The sequence below is a fragment of the Phocoena phocoena genome, chromosome 13 (genome assembly GCF_963924675.1).
Source record: "Phocoena phocoena chromosome 13, mPhoPho1.1, whole genome shotgun sequence".
Taxonomy (NCBI): domain Eukaryota; kingdom Metazoa; phylum Chordata; class Mammalia; order Artiodactyla; family Phocoenidae; genus Phocoena; species Phocoena phocoena.
The window spans coordinates 66778118-66793978 of NC_089231.1; the positions used below are offsets into that span (position 1 = coordinate 66778118).

The 15861-nt window shown below is 48.7% G+C and overlaps 1 protein-coding gene across 1 annotated transcript in view; it reads right to left on the bottom strand.

Moving 5' to 3' along the window:
• The window catches only part of LIMK2 (LIM domain kinase 2), a 41735-nt gene extending 27451 nt beyond the window's left edge, over positions 1-14284 (bottom strand). The window contains exon 1 of the mRNA XM_065889267.1: positions 14190-14284. The gene's annotated coding sequence lies outside the window, so the exon portion shown is untranslated. The remainder of the gene's footprint in view (positions 1-14189) is intronic.
• Positions 14285-15861: the final 1577 nt, after the last annotated feature.

The following is a 15861-nucleotide window of genomic DNA, read 5'->3' on the forward strand; positions in this document are numbered from 1 at the left end:
CCTCAATTCCAGTTCACTTTCCATACTAAAGCAGCAGTCAGATGAGGGTCCCAGCAAGTCTACTGCTAGAAATTTTGCCCAGAGAAATATTCCTACAAACGTGCCAAGACCTGTGTCCAGCATGGTTTCATGCTGAAAGATGAGGAATAATCCATGTGCCCATCAGCAGGGGTGGGCTACAAGCAATCTCACTTTCACGTGACAGAATACTACGCAGATATTAAGAATAATGAGGTAGGGGCCTCCCTCGTGGTGCAGTGGTTAAGAATCCGCTTGCCAATGCAGGGGATACGGGTTCAAGCCTTGGTCTGGGAAGACTCCACAGGCTGTGGAGCAACTAAGCCCATGTGTCACAACTACTGAGCCTGCGCTCTAGAGCTCATGAGCCATAACTACCGAGCCCATGTGCCACAACTACTGAAGCCCACGCCTAGAGCCTGTGCTCTGCAACAACAGAAGTCACTGCAATGAGAAGCCCGCACACCGCAACAAAGAGTAGCCCCCGCTCGCCACAACTAGAGAAAGCCCGCATTCAGCAACAAAGACCCAACGCAGCCAAAAAATAAATAAATTAATATTTTAAAATAATAATAATAATGAGGTAGATCTTAGGGTCCTGAAACAGAAACTGTCCTGGGTAAAGGGTTACATGAAAAATCCAGGCATCAGAGAGAGCGTGCAGTATGATCCCACCGTTTCAAAAGTCTATGCGTGTAACCCTTAGAGACCACCTGGTGGACTCTACCACGTGGCTGTTGGTTTCTCTTCAGGGTAGTGAGACAAGCAGCACGGAGGAAACAGCATTCATTTTCTACCTTTTAATACTGCTTACATTTTTTCTTACACTTAAGTGCTGCTTTTTAAAACGATAAATGGACAAAAACAAACAGAAGTCCTGGGACCTCCCTGGTGGTCCAGTGATTAAGAATCCACCTTTCGGGCTTCTCTGGTGCAGTGGTTAAGAACCTGCCTGCCAATGCAAGGGACACACGTTCGAGCCCTGGCCCAGGAAGATTCTACATGCCGCGGAGCAACTAAGCCCATGCGCCACAACTACTGAGCCTGAGCTCTAGAGCCCGCAAGCCACAACTACTCAGCCCACTTGCCATAACTACGAAGCCTGCGTGCCTAGAGCCCGTGCTCCGCAACAAGAGAAGCCACAACAATAAGAAGCCCGTGCATCGCAACGAAGAGTAGCCCCTGCTCACCGCAACTAGAGAAAGCCTGCGCACAGCAACGAAGAGGAAAAAAAAAAAAAAAGCAAACAAAAAGAATCCACCTTCCAATGCAGGGGATACGGGTTCGATCCCTGGTCAGGGAACTAAGATCCCACATGCTGTGGGGCAACTAAGCCTGTGCACCGCAACTACTGAGCCCGTGAACTCCGGAGGCCGTGTGCCACACCTACAGAAGCCCGTGAACCGCAACTAGAGAAGCCAGCTCACCGCAATGAAAAGAAACCCACGTGCCACAACAAAGACCCAGCGCAGCCAAAAAACACAAAAGTCCCATGGTTTAGAGTAAACACCTTCTCACGTGTTTTTCCTAGTGCTCCTGTCCAGAGGCAAAGGCTGCTTGGGTGCCCTGCACTCAGGACCCCCAGGGCTGTCTCTCCAGCTTCCCCCCTGGGGTCACCACTCTGGCCACCTCCTGCCCCACTCTACTTCCTGACCTGGCCACATAGGCTCTCCCTGGGCAGTCCCAAGCCTTTGCTCCCTTAGCTCCTGTAGCCTTCTCCACCTCCAGCTGGTGACTGTCTCCTCCTTTTTTTTAAAATTAATTAATTTATTTTTGGCTGCGTTGGGCCTTCGTTGCTGAACGCAGGCTATCTCTAGTTGCGGTGAGTGGGGGCTACTCTTCGTTGTGGTGTGCGGGCTTCTCATTGTGGTAGCTTCTCTTGTTGCAGAGCATGGGCTCAGCAGTTGTGGCTCGTGGGCTCTAGAGCACAGGCTCAGTAGTTGTGGCACATAGGCTTAGTTACTCCGCGGCATGTGGGATCTTCCTGGACCACGGCTCAAACTCGTGTCCCTGTACTGGCAGGCGATTCTTAACCACTGCGCCACCAGGGAAGCCTCTGTCTCCTCCTTTTTCCAGGCCCACCTCCAAAAGAGCACTCAGTGTCCTTGGAAAGGGTTTCCTTAACACATCCCCAAGCACATCACACACAGGAGGGGCTCGGAGCCTGTACCTGTTTACCTCCAGGTCGAATACATGAGGCCCACCCCTGACATTCGCAGATGTCTAGTAAATGATTCAGGACCCCCATTACGAGCAACTTCTAGAGTGGTGATAACTAAGGTTTACAATGCGTTTTCAATTTACAAAGGGCTTTTATGCTCATCATCCAGGTTAGTCCTTGCAATAACCTCAAAAAGAGTACACACAGCACAGACAGGGCAAGGGAAGCCGAGGGATGTTAGGTAATCCATCCAAGGTTACTGCGGGGAAGTGCAGGACTGAGATTAAAAGCCTGGTTTGCTGACCTCCGATCCCATGCCCCTTCCTCAACAGGAACCCTAATGAGGCATTCAGGAATCCAGCCTCTCCAACACCTACCCAGGGCCCTGAAGTGCTGGGTATGCTGAACTCCTCCATCTGATTTCTCTAGATTTTCTGCCCACATTCTTATTGTCAGGATATCATGAAAGCAATTGCCTTGTGGGAATCAAGAGGGTCTCGTGACCAACAACCCAGTGAAAACATGAAGTCAGGTCTAACAAGTCATGACTGATCCACCACTGCTGAATCCTCGTGATCAGCCCCCTTCCTAAATGCTCACTGTCTACCTATTCCATCATCTGCAAAATTCCACAGAATTCCACCAGAATTTGTCCACAAAATCCCATTCAGAATTCTGTGAAGGAGTCAAGTCAGAAGAATTCTAAGTTCACTTTTTCCAGGATCTCCTTTTTTCCTCCTTTTTGAAAACTGGGCCAGTTAGCAACCTCCATTCTTATTTCACTATTAGATCCCCAACGCCTGGTACACGGCAGGTATGGAACAAACTATACTTGGGGTATTACCCCATCTCCACGGTTTTTCAAAAGTAACTAACTGTTGCTGTGCCAATAAGGTATCCCCGCTTTTTCTTCCTTCAAAGTATTAGGAAATAATTTTTCCAGTCTGAAAATCTAAACACATTTCATGTGACTGGGTACCCTCATACACCTTGGGCTTTCTATACTCCCTTCCGAGTTTCAAGGGACTGGACTATATCTCTAAGGTTCTCTCCAGATTTCCAGGATACCTGATTAAGCTGGATGCCAAGGACTGTATTTTGCCCTGTGTTTGTTAACACGACACCACGTTCCAGAAGTCGTGGACACTTGGCTCCCTTTCTGTAAAACACTGACCGAGCTCCATGAGCCCCACAGTGGGGTGGGCTTGTTCTCATACACTTTCATTTAAGTCTCATAACCCTGTGAGGTTGGGATGTCATCTCCTTGTTATGTATGAAGAACTGAAGTCCTAATAGAAGGTCATTCAAGGTTACAGGTCTAGGAATTGGCAGAGATGGGATTTAGCCCAAGACTTTGGATTCCAGGTCCAAGACACTAAAGTTGCCTCAAATAACTATTTTATACTTGCTATTTGATTTACAGTGGTGTTTTTAAGTTTGGTCGAAAGAAGTGCAGCATCGGACACCCCTGGGCAGCTTGTTGAAAGTGATGATTCCTGGACCTACCCCAGGCTGATATAATAATAATTGCTGAGAGCGAGCCCAAGTATTGCATTTTGTAGAAGCCCCGGTGTTTCTGATGCAGACTGAAAGCTGAAACCACTGCTTTCCTGTGTGCTCTTCCACTTGATTCCACTCTACTCTCACACGAACCCTGAGAAGCAGGCAGCACAAATCACTAGCATCCCCTTGTTACAAATGAGGAAATGACTGCAAGGCAGCTTGTTCATCTTCTTATTCTGGATGCAGCTTAAGTACAGAAATGTTTGGTGGTTGACATTCTGTACAGCCTTGGCTCGCTGGGGACTTCCACCCTCCTGGCGCTGTTCTTACTCATGTGTAACACACAGTAGCTGCCTCTGTCTTTTTTTTTTTTTTTTTTTTTTGCGGTATGCGGGCCTCTCACTGCTGTGGCCTCTCCCGTTGCAGAGCACAGGCTCCGGACATGCAGGCTCAGTGGCCATGGCTCACGGGCCTAGCCGCTCCGCGGCATGTGGGATCTTCCCGGACTGGGGCACGAACCTGTGTCCCCTTGCATCGGCTGGCGGACTCTCAACCACTGCGCCACCAGGGAAGCCCATGCCTCTGTCTTTTATTCACTGACACCGCAGTGTTGCTCAAGGTACAGTGGGAAAAGGTGACTCCAGAATATAGGGTCTTCTCATGAAAAGGCAGCCTTTGGAACTGAAACAAGTTAACAAAACAAAACGCAAGGGCTGACAAAAACAAAAACAGCCGGTGCTGCTGCAAGAGTCAGTGCTACTGATGGGAGTGGAGTGGGGCACCCCCTGTTCTAACCAGGATCACCACCGGGCTGCCTCAGCGAGGCAGGACCAGAAGGTGACTGACACGTAAGAGAAAACCACGCTAATTCAAACCTGAAACCTGGCTTGAGGTACTGGGAGGTTTTTCCTGGTAATAGGGAGGAGTGTGGAGACAGAGAGCTTGTTGGCACCCTTCCAGCACTGCCCAAGTGAGGAGGGATTCTAGCCCTTGTGGGAAAACTACAAGGCAAATTAGCACAGTGGGCTGGGCAGTGCAGAAGGCATGCCATCCTTCAAGACTGCTGCATTGCTGGTTTTAGACTCCAGAATGACATTTATAGACAGAGATCTTATTCTATGCCCCCATTTCAGAAGAAGAGCTCTTGCCTGGGAGAATACTGCAGAACAAAGATATGGGGATGACGTGCACTGGAAGGGCTTTATCCAAGTGTCAAAAGAGAAAGATGGTTGTTCGATAAAAACATGATTCGCCCAACAAGCACTGAGTGCCCGCTGCGTTCTTGGTACTCTGCCGAACTCTGGGAAACAAAGATGAACTGGATGTGGCTCCAGACTCAGAGAATTTCATACTCCGAGACTGATGTTAGACGTGTAAACAGATACTGACAGGGCCACGACTGAGGTTATACAAGGAGAGTAACAAAGACAGAGAAAAAGGCTCCTCTGATTGGTGGGGAGGAGTGTGGGTGCATTCGGGGAGGCTCCTCCACAGAGGACTGGCTGCATCGGCTGAGTCTAACAGGCTGATCGCCAGGCAGACAAGAGGCATTCCACCTGAAGGAACAACATGTGCAAAAGCACTGAGGCGGAACAGGGGAAGGTCCATCCGCCGCAGCACAGGGTGCATGTGAAGAGTGAGCAGAGGGGAGGCTGGGATGGGGGAAGAGGGCACGGCAGACCACCAAGAGTCAGGTCACCCACAGGTGGTGAGGAGTTATCAGAGGTATTTAAGCAAGCAGAGACTCCCAATGAAGAAAACACAAAGCCTGAAACACCAAAGAGAGCGCTGGTCCTTAGCTGCCAGTTCCTCTCCCTGAACAGGCATTTGTTTCAAGTCCACAGCTGGCTGTGTGTACATCCACTGAAGACTGCTGGCCAACCAGTGTTCACTAACAGCAGACCACGGCTTCATCCTCAGGCCACGTCTCCACCGAGGTGGTCCTTTTAACACCTGAGATTTGCCTGCACGAGCTGTAAAAGAACAGGGTCACAACCCCTTTGTAGATAATTATCCACTGTGGCTCTGTAACAAATATTAGAAAACTGAATGTTTAACATTCAGTGTCAAATGCTGTGTTTACACATTCTTCCCCTGACTGCATGGGGAAAGAGTGCTTTGGATACCCTGACAAATCTCTGGGAAATGTCTGGCAGAGAAGACCTGAAAATCTAACCTGGCTGACAACAAACTTGCTGTGTGATCTAAGGCAAGCCATTAAACATCTCTGGGCTTCCATTTCTTCCTCTGTAAGAGGAAGGAGTTAGGTGAGCAAAACATTCTACACCAGTAGGTCAATGCTGAAGGGCTGTGGTCAGAGAAACGCTGACTGGCTGAACACCCAGAGACCTCTCCAAGGCCAGGGTCACCTTGGTGAATCCAGGACCCTAATTCAGGCCTCATTTTTGACCTTTTAGGTCCAGGAACAGGACTTCATAGTATCCAGAGAGGTGCAGACATTCTAGGATGTGTCTATCCTAACCATTTATTGACCTCTGTCCATTTATGAATTGGCCCTTGAAATCAGAACACCACATCCCCTGTACAGGTGCTGCTCCCTGATCCTTCCTGTCATCAGAATCCCAGGAAGCCGAGTTAGGCATCAGAAGGCTGCACTGTGAGCATGGACTTAAAATACAGGGAAATGAGGAGCCATGGAGAGAAATTTCGTTCTGGCAGCCGTGAGCTAGCCAAACCAGCCCCGCCTACAACAAAGAACACCCTTCTGGTGACTAAACCCAGATTCAGTATCTCTATGTGGACATACTTCTAGTTTTGCATACTTCTAGTTTTGCCGGACTTTTCACTTACTGTTTCACTGTTGGCCACTCATTATTCTACTGGTTTTTAAACTAATTTTTAATTGAAAAAAATCATTACTTCTTTAGATATGTAACAATCACCAATTCACGTACTATTCAGCCCTGGCAGACATTGGGCTCCCTGGGAGCTACTAACAAATGGCTACCAGTCATGGGCACTCATTCTGCAAGCCCTGGTCCCACCAGGGCCACGCATGGCTTCACTCACCCACCGCTTACAATAACATGACGAGGCAGGCACTAGGCTACTTTCTCCATTTCATAGATGAGGAAACAAAGCACAGAAAGGGTAAGTAACTTGCCCAAGGTGCGCAGCTAATAAATGGCAGGACCAGGATTCTAACTCAAGCAATCTGGTTCTAGAGTCTTTCTTAACTACCACACAATACTGCTCTTGTTACACACAGATCCAACTAGTTTAACTCCCAGAGGACAAACTTCATTTCCAAGTTCTTGGGGAATCGCCAAACCATCCACCCCCTCCCTGCCATAAATCACCCACAAGTAAAAGATACTTTTTTTTCCCCACTTTATACTCAATGGGCATCTTTAGCTAATGCCATCCTTCAAAGATTTCTAAAAATTTGAAAAACAAATACATTAAAAAACTTGCGATTAGAATTGGGATTTGTCAGATTTCAGGACAGTTCATAACTAGTTTGGGCCATAGTTGAACATTTCTCTTTCTCTCTCCAGGGCTTGCTCTTGTCTGGACTGTACCTACAGAGTACAGCTCAAGACCTGCTGCTGGACAGGAGGACTCCTGGGTCAGCCTCTTTGGCTCCTTTGGGGGCAGAAGACAAATCATTCACTTTTCACTCGACACTTGTAGGCAACTGTCCCAAATAACCCAATGTCCGGAACCAATTCCTCCCTGCCATTTACAGTAACTGCAGCCACGGTGGCTGCTAAGGGAAGGATGTGGGGAAGGGGAAGGGCAGGGAAAGGCCTCACTTTCATCACATCACTTGGCCACCCCAGGCAATTCATTCAACAACTATCCCTCCCATGCCAACATGTGCTCAGTGGTGACACATAAAGGGCAAAAAACCCTGTGGTCCCTGACCAAGTTATGCTAGCATATTAGAGACCTCAGGATGTCACTAAGGAGATGAGCAAATGAATAAATGTGAGATTAAACCCACAAAAAAAGCTTCAAGAGAAGGTCTATGAAAGCATAAAACAGGGGCCACAACCTATTCTGTAACTATTTCCCTGAGACATCCGTTCCTCATCCAGGTAAAGACCTGAAGGATGAGCAGGTGTTAACTAGGCGAAAAGAGGGTGAGAGAGCATTCCAGGCAGAGGCAGCAGGATCAAAGGCCTTGTCAAAAGGAAGAAGGGCGAGTTTTGGACCTGTGAAGAGCAGCAAGGCTGAAGTAGAGGAAACGGGAGGCTATGGGGCGAGGCCAGACCACGGGGAACTCTACAGGCCACAGAAAGGACTTTGGCCTTTACCCAAGAATGCTGGAGAGTCGTTGAAGTGTATGAGGACAGAGAGATGACAGAGTGTGACGTGGTCAGATTTTTTTTCTTTTTCTTTTTTTTTGCGGCACATGGGCCTCTCACTGTTGTGGCCTCTCCCGTTGCGGAGCACGCTCCGGACGCGCAGGTTCAGTGGCCATGGCTCACGGGCCCAGCCGCTCTGCGGCATGTGGGATCTTCCCAGACCGGGGCACGAACCCGTGTCCCCTGCATCGGCAGGCAGGCTCTCAACCACTGCGCCACCAGGGAAGCCCAGATTTTTTTTTCTTTTTAAAGATCACTCACTCTAGCGGCTCTGTGGAGAATGTATTGGGGGTCCAGAGTGACCATGGACAGTAAGAAGGCTACTGTGGTCATCAGGTGAGGGATGATGGTAAACTGGAACACGGTGGTGATAGGAGAAATGGAAAGACGTGAACGCATTCAAAGTATAATCTGGAGATAAAACTGACAGGCTTGGATATAAGGATGAGAAAGAAGAGGTGTCGTGAAGGACACCTGGGTTCCGGCTTGGGCAGTGGGTGGATGGTGAAGCCATTCAACAGGACAGGTTACGATGGAAAAGGAGCCAGTTCTGGGGGGAAGACTGAAGGCCCGGCTGGGTCTGAGACGCCTGCAAGACCTCCGAATGGACATGTGAAGTTAACAGCAGGATACTAGTCTAGAACTCAGTGGAGAGGTCTGGACTGCACACCGATTCCATCAGTATGTGGAGTATGTGGTCATCAGCATGTGGAGGACAGGAGCCATGGGGGTGGGTAAGACTGCCCAGGGAGGGAACAGTGAGCCCACCTGGAGGAACGGCAATGTTTCAGAGCTGGATAGAGGGGGGTAAGCAAACTGGAATGACCAGAGAAGTGGGAGGAAACGAAGGGGGCATGGAATGTCAGGGGAGCCAAGGGAAGGAAACGTTTCAAGAGTGACCGAGACACTAATAATAAACGCTAACATATATTAAGTCTTAATTACAGCCAGGCACTCTGCTGAGGGCTTTGAATACATGTTCAAATTTAGTCTGCACAACAACCTTTTGAGGTGGGAACCATTTCACTCTTTTATAGATGAGGAAACTGTGGCAAAGAAAGGTTAAGGCGGTGACTCATGAGGAGCTGGGATGGAAACTCAAGCAGCCTGACTGCAAACTCTGATTCACCTGACTACCTCCAGGGCAGCTCGGGAGGCCATACAAGATGAGGACTGAAGAGTGGCCAGCGGACGGACCGCTGAGTCTATCCTCTGGGACACCCCCAAGGGAATGTTCCAAGGGAGAGACAGAATGGAAGCCAGACTACAGCCCATTATTAGGAACACTCCAAGTTTTGACCTGTTTTTCAGCTGTCTGAGGGAACCAACTGGGAGATATGACCAGTAGGTCCAATCTGTGTCCCCGACAGCAGCTAACTGGGTGCTTTAATACAGTAGATGATGCTCAAAATGAAATGAGAACGGCTCAGGAGCACAGTGTTGCTACGTGCTGCTGCTGACCCACTCCATCCTAATGTTTTCAGAGTGCTCTCTGATGTGTTACCTCCGTGATCCTCACAACGACTTCATGAGGTGGGTTACTTTCACCACATCTTAGAGATAGGAAACTGAGACTCATCACAGCTAAGGAACTTGCCCACAGTTACACAGCTGGCCTGGCTCACCAAGGCTCAAATCCAGGTCTTCTGACTCCAGGTCTAATGTTCTTTCGTGGGAGTCACAGTGGAAAGAAGACCCTTCTTTGGAGTCAGAGAGACCTAACTTCGAGTGTCAGCTCTGTGTGACCCTGGGCAAGTTACTTTACCTTTCTGGGCCTTCCTGTATAATATGGGGTTGTAGGGTTACCATGAGGGTTGAATCAGATAATCTAAGTGAAACTCCCAATACAATGCTTAGTAAATTATCAGTCCTCCATCCCTGGCCCCACCCCCAGCCCCTCCATCTCTGCCCTGGACAGCCAATGTGGGGCTTCTACGGGGTCTTATTTTTGTTTTTCCAAAGAACAGAGCAGGATTAAGGCACATTGAAGGTCACAAGCTGCTGCTACATATTAGAAGTCCCACTCTGTTCATGCTGGAGTCCCTTGTCGGGGCAGAAGGCGGCCCAGGTGTTTGCCCTTCCCCTTCCCTGCGGGGCAAGCCCCAGGCCCCAGGCATCTATCCAGCAGCCAGCCTTAATGACCTGCTGGCTGGCTGTTTCCTTAGAGATAAACTAGACAAACTAGAATCAAAGGCTTTTGGGTCAATAAATGGGACAGCAACACCAACAGTACAACAGCAGAGGGCAGGGTTGCTCCACTGACTCCCACGCCAGGAGCCAGAGACCCAGGAGAAATTTAACAGCACTTTTACTCACACTAGAGTTCATGAAGCCTTTGAACCAATGTCCTTCAGTGCTATCTGACACCACCAGTGTGTGGAGGGTGATTTCTTTTCACCCTGAAGGTACAGAAGAGGAAACTGAGCCTCAGGGAGGGTAAATGACTGCCCTAGTCAGGAATGCAAAGACTCTGGTAAGCAAGGAGTCAGGATGCCTGGGTTCAAATCCCAACTATGCCAGTTACTAGCTCTGTGACTGTAGCAAGTAACCTCCATTTCCCTATATTTGTAAAATAAGTAAGACCAGTACCACATTAGGTTGTTGTAGGAATTAAATGAGATAATGTACGTGACATACACTTAGGACAGTGTCTGGTGCAGAGTAAGCACTCAATAAATGGTACCTGTTACTGTAATTATCATTCTACTGCGCTTGTTTGGATGGGGGTGTGGGTGAGAAAATGAGCACAGCTTTCAGCACTGCAGAAAACACTGTCGTCAGCCAGCCCATTATACCACAGTCTCGGTTGCTACATGTGTGATTTCTTCACCGGCCTTTCCTGGAGTCACAAATTTAGAGGAAATGGTCTGTAGCTTGATGAAGTGACAACAGCTTTCTATCTGCATCATCCCTTTTCCAGAGCATCGCCATTAGGCAACACTTCTCCAAAGAGAAAGCTGTTCGCGATCCTGAGAAAGGAGGCCCTGAAAGTTCCCAGGAGCCTTAAGAATGGTGGAGTTGCCCCTGTGATAATGCTGTCAGGAATCGGGTCAAACAACAGAGTTCCAGGTAGGGGCCATAAAGAGGCAGTTTTTCCTCCTCCCACAATCTCTCCTCCTTGGCCAAACACCTCTGACTAGGGGGAAAGGACAATCAAGGACAATCGTCAGAAAACTCATCAAGTTTCCCTGGTTTGCCAACATGCCAAGAGACCAGGTCACCATTCATAGCTTCTCATTTTAACCTCAACTACAAACAATGTGCAGTCCGGCTGCTTTCCTGGCCTCCCCCAGAGAGAGGGAGCCAGTTCCTGAGAGCTTCAGAGAGAATGTCCCCAGCTCTGGAACCAATGGCACTGCTCAAGAAGGAAGGTCAGAGGTACGGAGTCCAAACAGGCCCGCTGCGAAGGCTGAGGAGAGGAAGCGGGAGGGCTGGTCAGCCAAGCATCCAGAGATCAGAGAGATCCTGGCTGGGCGCCCCAACTGCATCAGCACAATTACGGACTTCCAGGAAGTAGGTTAACTGTAACTGGCCTCCAAAGTACAGCCCCAGGTCCCAGCCGTAAGTGGCTTCCTATTGTCTGGGCACCTGAGAATCTGGCGGAGGCAAGAGGCAAGATTATGTATGTGGCTGCAGACGGGATGGGATAGTGTAAGGAGAAGGTGAGGGGAGGAGTTTGAACCAAACCCCAGCAATTTCTCCATTCAATATCCAGCCCCACCCTGTGACTAGGAAAACAAAGGTATGGGGGAAGGGGAGAAGAAAAGTCATTTCCTTTATTGTAACTGGAGCCCAGCTGGGTAAGAGTGAGGCTGGAATGGAGTCAGGAAGAATGAATTACTTTGGGTAGCACGGAAGGAGGGTCCTGCTTCTAGCAGGCCTGCACCCAGACACTGTGAATTCATCAGAGAATCACAGATAAGCTGGGGTGGAAGAGACCTTAAAAGACTATTCAGGCTAATGCCTCAGGCTCCTCATAACCCAGGTCGCTTCTGGGGCCAGACAAGTACAATACTTCCCAGCCCTGAAGATATTCCTCCAATTTGGGAAAAAATCAAATTGGCTCCAAAGCAGCCAACCTCCCCACGGCAAATCACCAGGCTCCATCTGAGGGCTCCATGCCATCCAGTTTTCGTGGGAAAGCTCAGGAGTCAGGAGATGCATCCTTTCAGTAGAGCTGGATCAGAAAGACTCCATCCTTGAGGCAAAGCTGCAAATAAGAGACTGAACCGAGATGCTCTGCTTCCCCCACAGGCATGCTCTTTGATTTAACTGTGCCAGGGTGGTTCAAAGTTAACCTTAATCCCCAAGGCTCCACATCAGATGACCAATGAGTGTGTTAAGAGAAATACACATATGCATGCAGGTATATATAGACACACATTCACAATATAACATAAAGTGACAACTGCTGATTATTAAAGGTTTTCTATGTGTCAGATGCTATGCTAGGGACTTTACATAGGTTATCACATTTAATCCTCCTGAACAACCTTCTGGGATGAGTACTATTCTTATCCCTATTTTACAGATGAGGTACCTGAAGTTCAGGGAAGTCACCTACGGTCAGTTAATAAACTGCAAAGCCAGGATTTGAAACCAGTCTCTTCCATAGCCTGAACTCTTTCCCACCAGGATAACATGTCTTATTTCTTTATGAGCATGTATTTGTGTGTCTGTCTCTTTTATACACACACACACACACACACACACACACACACACACACACACAGAGTGCACTCTAACAAGCTAGCATCTTCAGTCCTAGGGCCAGCTCTTTTCATCCACGGCCTAACTTTTTGGTTTCAGGCCTTTCATCTGTGATATGAAGGAGTTATATCATATAGTAGGTGGTTCTTCTAGTTATAGGAGAATCCAGAAATCCCAAAGATTAGCTTGTTCTACCCATTCCTGCTTATTTTGGTTAGAAGATATTCATACAAATGGGAAAACGGCAGGAACAAATAAGACCGTATGGGTTGGAGGCCAAGGAGAGCCTCAGTCTGGGAACTCTTTGGGTTCTGATGCTGCTCGTTTGCCTCAGTTGTAAAATGAAAAGACTAGCCAGAGGCCCCTGCAGCTATGATACTCTGCTCCTATCTTACTAAAAGGCAAAGTAAAAGTGGAATCAAATTCCCTGAGGGTAACCAAGGAGGAGTAACCAAAGCAATCAGATCCACAGAGAAGACTGGAGAGCTCCGAGTTAGAGCTGAAAGGGCAGAAAAATGTTCCAACTCTTCCAGAGGCCAGAGCTCTCCAGGCCAACCCCCCACGTAATTCCCTGGGTGGAGACAAATGCTTAAAGGTCAATTAAATTTCTTGATATCAGCACAGGGGATGCTTTGCAACATGAGCTGTGTGTGGGAGCTGGAGTTTACAGCACATGGTGCCCAGCTACGGTCTGTCTCATTCTCAGATCTCAGCACAGCCCTGCCACTTCAGACCACGGGGGACCACAAATGCCCACCCAGCCTCCAACGAGGAATGACTGCAGGCCAGGTGCTGTGTTATGCTCTGGAGAATATAAAGACAAGCTCCCACTCTCAAGGATTCCAACCATTCAGTGGGTGCCTACCATGAGCTGGACCCTTGGCATATATGACTTCATTCAATTTCAACAAGTCTGTGACAGAGATGATTAACACCTTTATTTTCCTGATGAGGAACAGAGTCTCAGAGAAGAGGAACAAATCTGACATTAAAGTCTGTGTTATTTTCAAGAAACCGAGCTGCCTCCAAACAATAATCTAAGAGCTATAATAAAGTTAATAACAAAAAGCAGGAAACTAGGGAGGCATCCCGTGGTGAAGAAGAGCTGGCTCTGCCAGCTGCACTACAAACAACCCTTGAGGCAACTGTGTAATCAGCAGTGCAGGCGTGGGAAAGTCGCTCTTTCTCAGCCTTGGTCTCCTCACCTATAAAGTGAGGGTGCTGGGACACCCCGGAAAGGTCTCCTCCCATCCCAAACCCCCCACCTCTAGCTGCACCCGGCCCATGTGTGGCTCTTCCACTTTCACCTGGTGTTTGCTCACATGCCCTTCCTGGGCATATCCCTTTGCTCCCTGAGCTCCCCCCAAATGGAAACTCTCTAGTAGGAAGCTTGTTTTGTATTTTCCAGATGAAATAGTGCCTGGCCCGCAGCGCACTGGCAAAGACAGGGGTGTGGACCCACTTACCGGAAGCAGGAGCTGTGCCAGGCTTCACTGACAGTCCTGTACAACCTCTGGTTCAGAGCGACATGGTCTCCACAGCCCCGACACCTCCAGGCATCTTCACCTGCACACAAAACCAAGGGGCTCAGAGGCCAAAGAAGCAGGGGTGCAGAGATGGGACTCCTACCGTGTAGAAGACGATCAAGTTAACGGACTCTCATACTGAAAGGGCTGGGCGATGCTCTGCTGGATGCACAGTTTCCTCCTCCACAAGATCCCTGGGGAGCGCTCATCCAGTTGTTCATCTCCCCACCACAGGGAATTCCTGGCCTCAAAAGTAGCCTCATTTTTTAAAATGAGACTTTTAAAAAAACGGTTCTGGTTGTTCCTTTTTCTACTGAAACAAAACCTGCCTTCTCCTTTCCTTCAGCCCTTGCTTACAGTTCTGAGTAGATGAAATGAACAAAGTCTCTTTATTTTCGGGTCAGCCTTTCCTACAATGGTCCCCAGCCAGCACCCAGAAATTTCTCCTCTCTAGGTTACACGTGTTGCTGCCTTTCCCTACTCTTCAAAAGCCCTGGTTGTGCAGATTTTCCATCACCCCAATGGTTCCATCATTCATTCAACCAACATCATGGGTCCTCTTGTTGGACCCATGGGTCCAAGCTCTACATTGGAGGCTGTTGGATAAATTACCCCTACTCCTCAAAGAGGAAATCCACTGGAAAAGAAACATTCTTCCATATTGTACTTTTTCATTAAGATGTTATTTCAGGGGTAGAAGCAAAGTGCTATCTTAGTTCAGAGAAAGAAATTACAAGGGTAGAAGGGAAAGAACAAACATTTAATCCCTCCTATATGCCAAGAACTGGGCTAGATGCTTTCACAGACCCAATCTCATTTAATTCTCAAAACAATCCTGTGAGACAGGTTATTATTACATTAACGGATGAGAGAACTGAAGCTTGGGGCCAGAGGTGAAAGGCCAAGCGGCAGAGTTAGCATCCCAACTCAGGTCTGCCCCATTCTAAAGCCTGTGCTCTTTCTAGTTCCTGCCCATTCCACTCAGGAGAGCCAGGAAAGTCTTTGCAGGGGAAGCTGAGCCTTGAAAGATGGGCAAGATTTACTACAGGCTGAAAAAGTATGGGGAAGAGCTGTGTAGGCTGAGAGATTAGCATGGGCAGAAGCACAGAGTCAGTCCACATCCCTCCAAAAGGGACAGAGCACAATACTCCTGGTGTGGCTCAGATGTTAACTTGTTGAAATAAAAGGGCAGCTGAGATCAAGTTGTGGTACCTGACTCAGCCCTAGAAAGCGGGACAAGGTTGTTACAAGACTCCCTTGTGCGCCCCGTGTGTGCGGCTTTGTTCTCTCTGGGTAACTCCAGACTGCCACAGGCACAGTGACAGTCACCGGACCCTGTTTTACAGGCACAGGGGCCATGAATAGACAATGCACGGCTTCGGGCACTTCAGGATTGCTTGGCGGCATTCTGGGGCAGCCAGGGCACAGACAGCTGTCCTCACAGCCCAGAGGAGAGTTAAATGAGCTGGCAGAAGGTTTTAAAGCCCGACCCACCTGCTCCTCTCCCATACATGTATCACCTCCTGGATCTAAACTTCCTAGACTCTCAAGAGGGAGGGGCCTTTGTGGTTTTGGGTGGTAGTGGTTGGACAGTGCACCATCAACCTCACAA